The sequence below is a fragment of the Euprymna scolopes genome, chromosome 4 (assembly GCF_053919585.1).
Source record: "Euprymna scolopes isolate OS-2025 chromosome 4, ASM5391958v1, whole genome shotgun sequence".
In the NCBI taxonomy this organism is placed as follows: Eukaryota; Metazoa; Mollusca; class Cephalopoda; order Sepiida; family Sepiolidae; genus Euprymna; species Euprymna scolopes.
This window is the reverse complement of record NC_136485.1, coordinates 57326888-57336887: the sequence shown is the minus strand read 5'-3', so window position 1 is coordinate 57336887 and position 10000 is coordinate 57326888. Positions and strand designations below refer to the sequence as shown.

The 10000-nt window shown below is 33.5% G+C and overlaps 1 protein-coding gene across 4 annotated transcripts in view; it reads left to right on the top strand.

The window, feature by feature from the left end:
- LOC145267360 (arrestin domain-containing protein 3-like) overlaps nt 1–10000 on the top strand; it is a 388568-nt gene that overhangs the window by 377943 nt on the left and 625 nt on the right. The window lies entirely within an intron of this gene.

Sequence of the window (10000 nt, the reverse complement as noted above, 5' to 3'; positions counted from 1 at the left end):
GGACGCTGTTCTTGACCGTGTTCTTCCTGCACTGGGTCACTTTGTGGCCCTTCCTGCCACATTCATTGCAGTACTTATGTTTGTAAGAACATTGACTTGACCAATGTTTCCCACCGCAGCGATAGCACAGGCTTGTAGGCGATCAGGGTCTTATGACTGAATGGTACTCATTAAGTGTAGCCTGAGTTTTCTTACTTCCAGCTTTGCTTTTTCAGGGTAAGTATTTTTCCAGTCTGAAGGTCGTCCTTCTAATGAATGTTGCGCCTGACTCCTCGATGTATCTCGAGTTGTTCCTTATGCAAATTACCCATTGACAATCCTCGGCCAACTTCTGGAGGGTGAGGCCCTGTTCGCTCTCAAGTCTAGAGAGAACATGTTGTCTTATCTCAGCGTTTTTGAATGAGACTAGACCCTGCGCAAAAATTAAACACTTGAAGTCATCTGCCAATAAGTCAGATAGATGGAAATCATTGCAGTGTTTATTTACCACGGATGCGAAGGTTAGGTAATCGTCGTCGTCACTTTTTTGTAGGTTAAAGCTCTTCCATCTTCTATGAAAGGGCGTAGAATTCGGGCTGAACAGTTTGGATAAAAGTTTAACTGCTTCAGAAAATTCCAATTCATTCGTCTTCCTGGGGAGAATATAATCCACAAACTTGCTATGTTCTGTGGTCCCTAATTTCCTCAAAAGTAGGCGAACTTTCTTAGCATTGCTCTACTCTTAACAATCGATGATGAATAGGTCCTCATATGTCTGATAGAAAGCATCAAACGTCTCATCCCTCTCCGGCTGCTAGTCGAACGGTTCTATAGCATTCCATATTGTACTTTGCGGAAAAGCAAAACTGTTGCCCCTGTGTTCCATTCTATCGAAAATTTTTAACAATAGCTATTTTTGTCTCTTTTGTTGAAGTAGCATTCTCTCTTCCAATGCTTGTTGCCTCTCTTGAAAATGTAAGTGGAACTGTTTATGACGTTCTTTTAAATTTACCTCAGCTTTCTGCTGCTGGTCAATCTGGGCCTTGATTAACTGTATTAATACTGCTTTAATGTCCTCCATCTTGTAATGGCTTTTTTTCCAAATGCACGAAAAAAAAAAAATACTTTCCGTTTTTGACTGGAGAAGAGAAATAAAATAATAAGAAAAAAGAAAATGTCTTTTCCTTGAGTGTGTGCATATGAGGAGGGAGAAATTTATCCCTTGCTTCTTCGTAAAAACCTTAGAGATAACCCAATAGGAGGGTGAATAAAAAAATTTTTTTACTTGCGAAACAAAAACAAAAAAAATGTACTGTGATTTTTTTATGTGTGTGTGTGTGTGGGGGGGGGGTTGTCCCCACGTGGAAGAGAAAAAATTTTCATTTTAGAACCGACAGTTAAAAATAGAATATTTCAGAAAATTTCACTCCATGAAAAAGTATTTCTTTTAGTCCAAGTAAAACGAAAACGAAAAAAAACATTTCCCTCCTGTTAAAATATTGCATAAAGCTAGCAGCTAAAACAAAGGCAAAAAAAAACTTTTCACTTCATTTGAAAAATGTTCAAATTTGCATACGAATAACCAGTCGACAAGTTTCAATAGAATTGTCCTTGTGGTAAAATTGGGTCAAAATTTTTCTCTTTATTTTTCTTCTTTCAATAAGCAACCAAATAAACTTTTACAGCCTTCACAGAAAATGCGTTTAGCACAGTTCTTTTCAATTTAAATATAGAGACAAAAAGATTACTTACAATTGTGGCGATAACTTTGCCTGGTGTTCGTTTTCTTTTTTTTTTTTTTGTTTTTAGAATTTTATTTTTAGAACGTAATTGCCAGCCGAATTCTTAGCTCGTAAATCCAAAGCTCTTTTGAAGTCAAATTCATTCTTTTCCTTTTTTTTTTGTGGAGTAAACCCATGTGAAAATCGAATCCAACATCACCAGTTCCTATGGGGTTAAATGGTAATGAAACAAAGGAACACAGGTTTTTAGGAAACAAACATATATTACAGGCAAAGTGAGTTGAGCAATACCATTCCTCAACAGTGGGCGTAAAGTTTACTATTGTTTGTTTCTGGTCATTTTTCAGTTTGTCTGAAATAAGGTATTTTATTACCTAATACCATTGTTTAGTTTTTCGTCTTTTGATCAGAAGGACATTTCATCTAACCTTTTATAACATGGAGTTAGCAGAAATGTCAATCTCTACAAAAACATTTTTATGGTGATCTTAGGTATGTTGCAGATCCGAATGTTGGTGCCAATCGATCCTATAACTAAAAGATGACACAGGCTAGAAGAAAACGAAAACGACAATTGGCAAAGAAGAGATGAAAAACGCAGTAGGTACCATTGTGAACGAATATAGATCCGTTCAGGTTTATTTTTCGTAAAGAAACTGAATGGTGGTAGGAGGTCTCAGGCTGAGGGTTGGAATCCAGCTGGTGTTTGAACTGGCTGGCTACGAGGTTGTTGCTAGTGGCTACAGGAAACGCATGCTAGCTTGAGGAGACTGCTGGGAATCGAGTGCGCCAACAGCAAATGGTTGCTGCTGCTGCTACTGGGTTCAGCCATTGTTGGAGAGGTAGTTTAAACCGTTTGTGTGGACATGACTGCTGTTGCTGCGGGGTTGGGTTGGACCACTGACAGAGGGATCCTCGTTGCCTGACGAGTCAGGCTGATCTGTCCCTGGTTGGAATAACTCACTGTATTTATACTCGTCTGGCGGACGTAGTTGTAGACACCATGGCTTCGCAGCGCTGGTCGTCGTTTTTCATTCTTGATTTGTGTTTGTGTCTTTAAAGTGCTGTTGGGAGTCATCTGTTTGAGGTTTATATTCATGTGTCATATCAAATTGAAGCTGGGAAAGTTGTGAATATTATTCTAGTGGGAATTGTACTATTCAGAGTTCCACGGGATAATTATTCATGTCGAAGTACTTGTCGAAGGGGCTGTGGCTTTTATGTTTTGAATTGGGATCTTTTTTGATGAGCGGTTTCTTTTGGTTAAAACCACGAGAGGTATCTATTCAAGATCACTTCATCCATTCTAACCGATCATCTATATTTATTTTATTCAATTATTTGCAGAGTATTACTACTAGGTGTTGTCTCACAACGTTTCGGCCTATTATTCCTCTGGCCTTCTTCATGTGGTTAACGGGTGAAATAACAACTAGTAGATGAGGATTATAGTCTGCAATTAATGGAATACAATAAATAATACAAATTACTCATCTGAAAAGTAATACAAAATTAATTCAATAATAATTACTCATCTCAGAAGTAATTCAAAATTAATTCAGTAATAATTACTCATCTGAAAAGTAATACAAAATTAATTCAATAATAATTACTCATCTCAAAAGTAATTCAAAATTAATTCAGTAATAATTACTCATCTTAAAAGTAATTCAAAATTAATTCAGTAATAATTACTCATCTTAGAAGTAATTCAAAATTAATTCAGTAATAATTACTCATCTTAGAAGTAATTCAAAATTAATTCAGTAATAATTACTCATCTTAGAAGTAATTCAAAATTAATTCAGTAATAATTACTCATCTCAAAAGTAATTCAAAATTAATTCAGTAATAATTACTCATCTTAAAAGTAATTCAAAATTAATTCAATAATTACTCATCTCAAAAGTAATTCAAAATTAATTCAATAATATTACTCATCTCAAAAGTAATACAAAATTAATTCAATAATAATTACTCATCTGAAAAGTAATACAAAATTAATTCAGTAATAATTACTCATCTCAGAAGTAATTCAAAATTAATTCGGTAATAATTACTCATCTCAAAAGTAATTCAAAATTAATTCAATAATACGATCATCTACAGTTTTATGAAGAGAGCACATCAACACCTTGCATGATCTGCTTGGCCAAGGATGTTAGAGGCAGTTCATTTAAAACTTGTTAATATTTTATTTTCTACTGTCCACAATTTCTTTTATAATCTCCAACAATTCCCAAAGCACATCACATATACTCTTCAATCTTCATATTCTTACAAAAATGTGTTTCACTTTAGATAGACAACTATTTTAAAGGTTTCGTTATCCATTATATAAATCTCACTTGTCTGTTTAAATGTATGTATGTATGTATGAATAAACCCTTTTTCGGGGTCAACGGCCAACTAGCACTGTATGTGTTTGTGTGTATGTATGTGTGCGTTGGGTGGAGAGGGCTCCCATAAGTCGTGGTGAAGGCAACCTTTCTAGGAGAAGCAAATCTCTGATTTAAAAAAAACATAAAGCGGGAGACCAGTACCCACATTAAGCTGGTCTGCAGTTGAATTTGTTGCTGGCTATCTTGCTCTTGCTGGTTGCTGGATCTCAACATTTTGAACCGAGAGAGAGACTTAGCTGTTGTACAAAGCCAAAACTCTGTAACATCATCTGTGTATAGATACTCCCTCATGCATTTGTCTATTAAAATGGTCCCGTGGTGATGGAAGTCATTTTTGGGCTCATGGACTTTTAAGTGTCTGAGGGAGTGGCACTCGTCTGACAAGACGTTGCAATAATCAATCATCATGTATGTATGTATGCTTACAACTTTCGACAGAGGCGACGGATTTTCACAAGATCATTATCGTTTTGAAGCTCAACCCTTCGGATGACAAATATCGAAAAATTGCCTAAAAACATTAATTCCTTCACGCTCAACTGGGCACTTTTCTACAAGGAGAGATCACTTTTTTTTGCTGATATTTTCGAAAGTCATCATCTTCTTTTCAATTGACTGGCCTTAATTTAAAGCTTCCCCACTTCCGGTTTGGCGATGGACGCAACGACAAAGACGTCACTTTTTTTTTTACGTTTTTTTCCTCCTTTGTGGTATAGGTTCGAGCCTGCCTACTACCAATTTTTTTTTTTTTTTTTTTTGCTCAACATACACCTTCAAACACCCGGGCAACGCCGGGCATCCAGACTAGTTAATTATAAACTTATCAGTAGCTTTTCATCACATGTGTTTCGATATCACTTTAATTACAAGCACCTGTCATTGTTTTGTTAAAACTATAAATAGCAGTATAAAATATCACTTGTTTCACATATACACATTGCTGCATTGAAGAATTGTATTACACTTTATGCACTTCTCTACCTTATTGAGAATTTAGTTATTTGAATTTAACAATTTTTATCACGTTTTTTATTTGGGAAAGATAAGCAATGAGATTTTTGTGTTTTAAAAAATATCTACACGTTTCTAATCGTTAGTGATTTAAATTAGAAATAGCATTTTATTTGCTATGTGAAGTGAGATTTTGAACTAGCACTTTCTTGGGTCTGTCAGGTAGAAATTTGAAATAGCGTTGTCTTGGGTCAATCAAGCAGAAGCTTGATGAAACAGCATTTTCTTGGATCAGTCAGGCAGAAGTTTAAAATAGCGTATATTTAAACATATATTTATCTACAGCATGGCATCCCTCAAATCTAATGTACACAAGTTCTTGTTGAACTGTCCCTTTAAATAATCAAATTATACCAAACTTACACCATTAATAATTACTACACTATTACCTTGCATTCATTAACTCTTATCCTCGAGTAGCCTTCGGGCCTTAGTAAGTGGTGACTCCCTTGTAAAAAGAAAAAAGAAATAAAATAAAACGATCTCTTTGTAATACCAAAGTAGAATTAAATACTTTTGCTGTCTTAGAAAATATGCCAACCTCAGTTAAAATCAAGTAAAAAAAAAACAATTTCCAAATCTAAGGGAGATAACTCTGATTAACATTGCACGTTGTGCCCAAATATGTGAATAAGATACACCACTGTGCTAAAAAGCATCGCCTGAGGATATCTGAGGACTCGTTAGAAGCGTATTTTTACTGCTTTTATGTTTAAAAAAAAAATGCCCAAAGATTCAATTTCTGGGAGGCTGAGCCCTAATTACCATATATCACTAATTTGGCTATAAATATGATCAGATGAGACCAGATGAGATTAAAGTTTAATTTTATTGTATTCCGTTAAAAAAAAAAATCTAATTTTTCAAGGGTCTAGACGTTAATATATTATTAAGAGCTGGAACCCTGAAAGTATACCCTAAATAACTAATTTAGCCATATTTGGACACAAAAAAAAAAAAAAAAAAAAATGGACATATGAAGGTTTATGAGGATTTGCTGGAAGCTTAATTTTATTTCTATTAGGATAAAAAAAGAAACTTAAAAAATCCAACTTTTCAGGAGTTTAATAATCATATATGCTTATTAAAATTTGAAATCCTGAAAGTATGCCCAAAATCACTAATTTTGCCATATTTGGATCAGAAATGATCATAATGGAGTTCTTGCAGGCTTGTTGGAAGCTTAATTTGTTTTTTATTGAGATAAAAAAAAAGAACTTTAAAAAAATTAAACTTTTCAAGAGCTTAATAATCATATATATTTATTAATTTCTGAGCCTGTAAAAATATGCCCCAAATCACTAATTTGGCCATGTGTTATTTACTAAAACTTACTGCATGAGAGTAGTTAAATGTTTGTTAGAAGCATAATTTTATTGTCTTAATCATCTTTTTTTTTTTTAAGGATCTAGGCCCAAATAACAAATTTTGGACATATAATTTGGCTGTATCTATATATCAATAAAAGTGAAATTGTCTCTATCAATTTTCAGTATACACACTCAAAATTTGACACAGGGGTAGTGAGGTTTGGGAAAATCTTTATAATCGGTTTTTGGACAGAAATTTGGCTGTCAAGGGGTCAAAGTTCAGCGATTTGACCTTTGAAAACTTTACCAAAATCCAACTTCCAAACTTCTGTATACGTAATTCACCTTCTCTCAACTCCTAACAAAGTTCTGCTAATTCAACTTATTTTTTTGAAATCCAACTTCAAAAAAGGGAGAAAAATTGCTACTTTATGGGTCAGAATCTAGGCAACTAATACGTATCATAGACTGACTTTTGACGTTTTTATCTCCTTACATCAAATGGCTTCATATCTTGTCTGGAGCAATTTCCATGAAAAAACAAATGAATACTTTGGGTTTTTAACTCATGCATAGTAAAAAAGAGTGAGAAAAGTACACAACTGTCCGATTAGTAGATGATCTGCAACAAAAAAAGAAAACCCAGTTTTCATCAAATGGAAATGGAATCATGTCGTCTTTTCTAGGGCGACAATTTAATCGTTCCACCCTGTATTTTGTGATAAAAGGTCATTAAATAAAAGGTAAACAAAACTCTTCCATAAATAACAAACAGTATATCTATAAATAAGACAACAAATAAACTTACATATTTTGTTCATCGTCATCATTGTCGTAATAAAAAAAATACTAAAAAATCGTATTTTGTTAATTATGGATTGTTTTTATATTTTGTCTGTTGTGATGTCGTTGTAGTCATCGTCGTCATGATGGATCAAATTGGAAATTGGAAAGATGATGCTAGCTCTAAGTATCTATGAGGCAGTTATGAATGGTGTAATCACAGAATCTGTGGAAAATGTAGACTTAGTTCCACTGACAACTGGTAGCAGTATGAGGACGAAATGTTTAGAGAGAAAAATAGGGATTGCTTCCTCTAAATATGTTGTGATTGTAATGTTGTTGCTCGTAGAATGCAATGTCGTATTTTATTATCACAACTTCCAACCATCCATCCAGCATGACCATAGCCGAGATTGAACTCACTACATGAGTTTGTAGTGTAATTCAAATCTTGTCAGTAGCTGAATATTTGATGCTTTGCCAGGGCTATCAAGGGTATTTTTTATCGTGATGCCATCACTAGATGGGGTGCCTACCACGGCTTAAGAGAACCTAATCTACCATCGAGAGAAGGATAGACTGCACCAGTTTCTCAACCTGGTATTTTACCTCGTGGTACATACAGTGTCTCGCCTTCTCAAATGGTCACCCATCTGGTACTAGCCAGGCTCAACATTGCTTAACCGGTGATCTGGCAAGGACCGGTATGTCAACATGATTGTGCTGTACTGAATGACTTAATATGTCTAAAATGTCTCAAAAGCTACATAAGATGCAAACCTAAAATACTTTGGTCCAGAGGAGAATTTCTGCAGACATCCAAACAAAGATTTTACTCGTTATAAACCATGCTTGGTGTATGATTATTATTTCCTGTTAATTTCAGTTTTTTGTGACTAGTAACTTATGAGTTTATCAATTAAATATTTACACACGCAGACACACACACACATCTATTGTTTTATTTATATAGATTATGCATATTTAAGTATCTTTTGTTTTAACAAATAATATGTGGACTTTAAAAAGTTCTCACAGATTATGTAATATGAGCAGGAAGACTCAGCATTGCCCGGAATCGAACAAGAAACAATTTGTCCTTCCCAAGATCACATTGTATCGCTACCAGTCATAAGTGATTAACTATCATTCTTGAATGGCTCTTAGCCTTGATAAATGGTAATTTTTCAACAGAAAACATAATATTATATATACTAGTAGAATACCTGTTCCAGAATGGGTATAACCAAGAAATATACTATAGATTAACCATTATTATTAAGTGGATCTTAGTCTTGATAAGTGACGATTCTTTAGTAAATACTAGTATATACAGGGTGACCAAAAAAAACGGGCTCCAACTCTAATTAGATCACGTTTCTTAGTGTTTTGTCCGAATGAAATGAAACTTTGGTCATAACTAGTTTATTATATTCAAAACATCATATCAAAACACCAGGGTCTTTGGCCTTTTTTCTCAGTTCTACAGCATATGTTCTAGATGGCCTCCATTTAGCTTTTGTTTTTGTTTTGGGTTCACCCTGTATATACTAGCAGGCCGCCCGGCATTGCCTGGTCATAAAATACACTTCAATATGACATTTTGATTAATGCAGATTCTGTATTTATTATTATATTATATTGGACCCAATATATACTAATGATTTAAAAAGTTTAAAAAAAAATGACTTGTGCACCACCATCGACAATTGAAACCAAGACATTTAGCTTACGATTTACTTTTTCCTTTCATGTAAATTACTGAGGTATGAAGACATGTTTGCTGCAAGGCTAAAAATTAACACATGAACCAATAGCTATTACGTTGTGCTATCATTCGATTTTCATTTTTTTTTTTTATTTTCACACTTTTGCACTGATTTTCTCTGGCTAAAACCCAAATATAAAATTTTGCATGGGTTTAAATACCCTATATATTAAGTTTCATGCCTGTAGCCTAAAAACTGACAGGAATTTGGTAGGCAATTTTTTTAAACAGATATATATATATATATATATATATATATAGTAATTTACATACAGTACTGCTTCGCTGTAGCACAGCTCATCAATGCTAGCAACTACCTCAAGTGCTCATCACATTAGCAACTACCTCAAGCCAGGATTGAAACTCGACTGCCTTGTCGATAGTCAGCGCATCTTAATGTTACGCTATTTGGCTGTTGCTAATATATATATATATATATATTTATAATTTTACTCTATTTTATTTCTATCTTTAACCCATATTAATTTTCTTATCAAGTTAAATCCATACCTTTATTTTAATTTTTTCCAGATACATCTGCCTTACTTTTAATGCTAGGTTTATTTATGGTGTCTTTTACATATAATAAAAACCCTTCCCAATATTTTGCCGATGAGGATATACATATATATATTTAGTAATGTGATTGATAATTTAAAAATCAAATTATAATTAAATTAAAAATCCGTTTCATAAGAAGGAACAACAACAAAATCAATAATTTGTACGATCGTTTCGGAAAACAATGTTTTTATTGTGGTAGACATCAAGTTATGGACAATAATTTTTACATATAGTGTTTTTAACAAACAAAGTTTCCTCATCAGCAAAATAATATGGGTTAAAGATAGAAATAAAATAGAGTAAAATTATAAATCTAAATTTGGTTTAAGTACAATATTATAATATATATAAGGAAGGTGTAGTAGTTATACACAAAAAATGTTTAAAATTGACTTACCCTACTCCTCTCTATGCAAAGTACTAAAATAATGATATCACCAC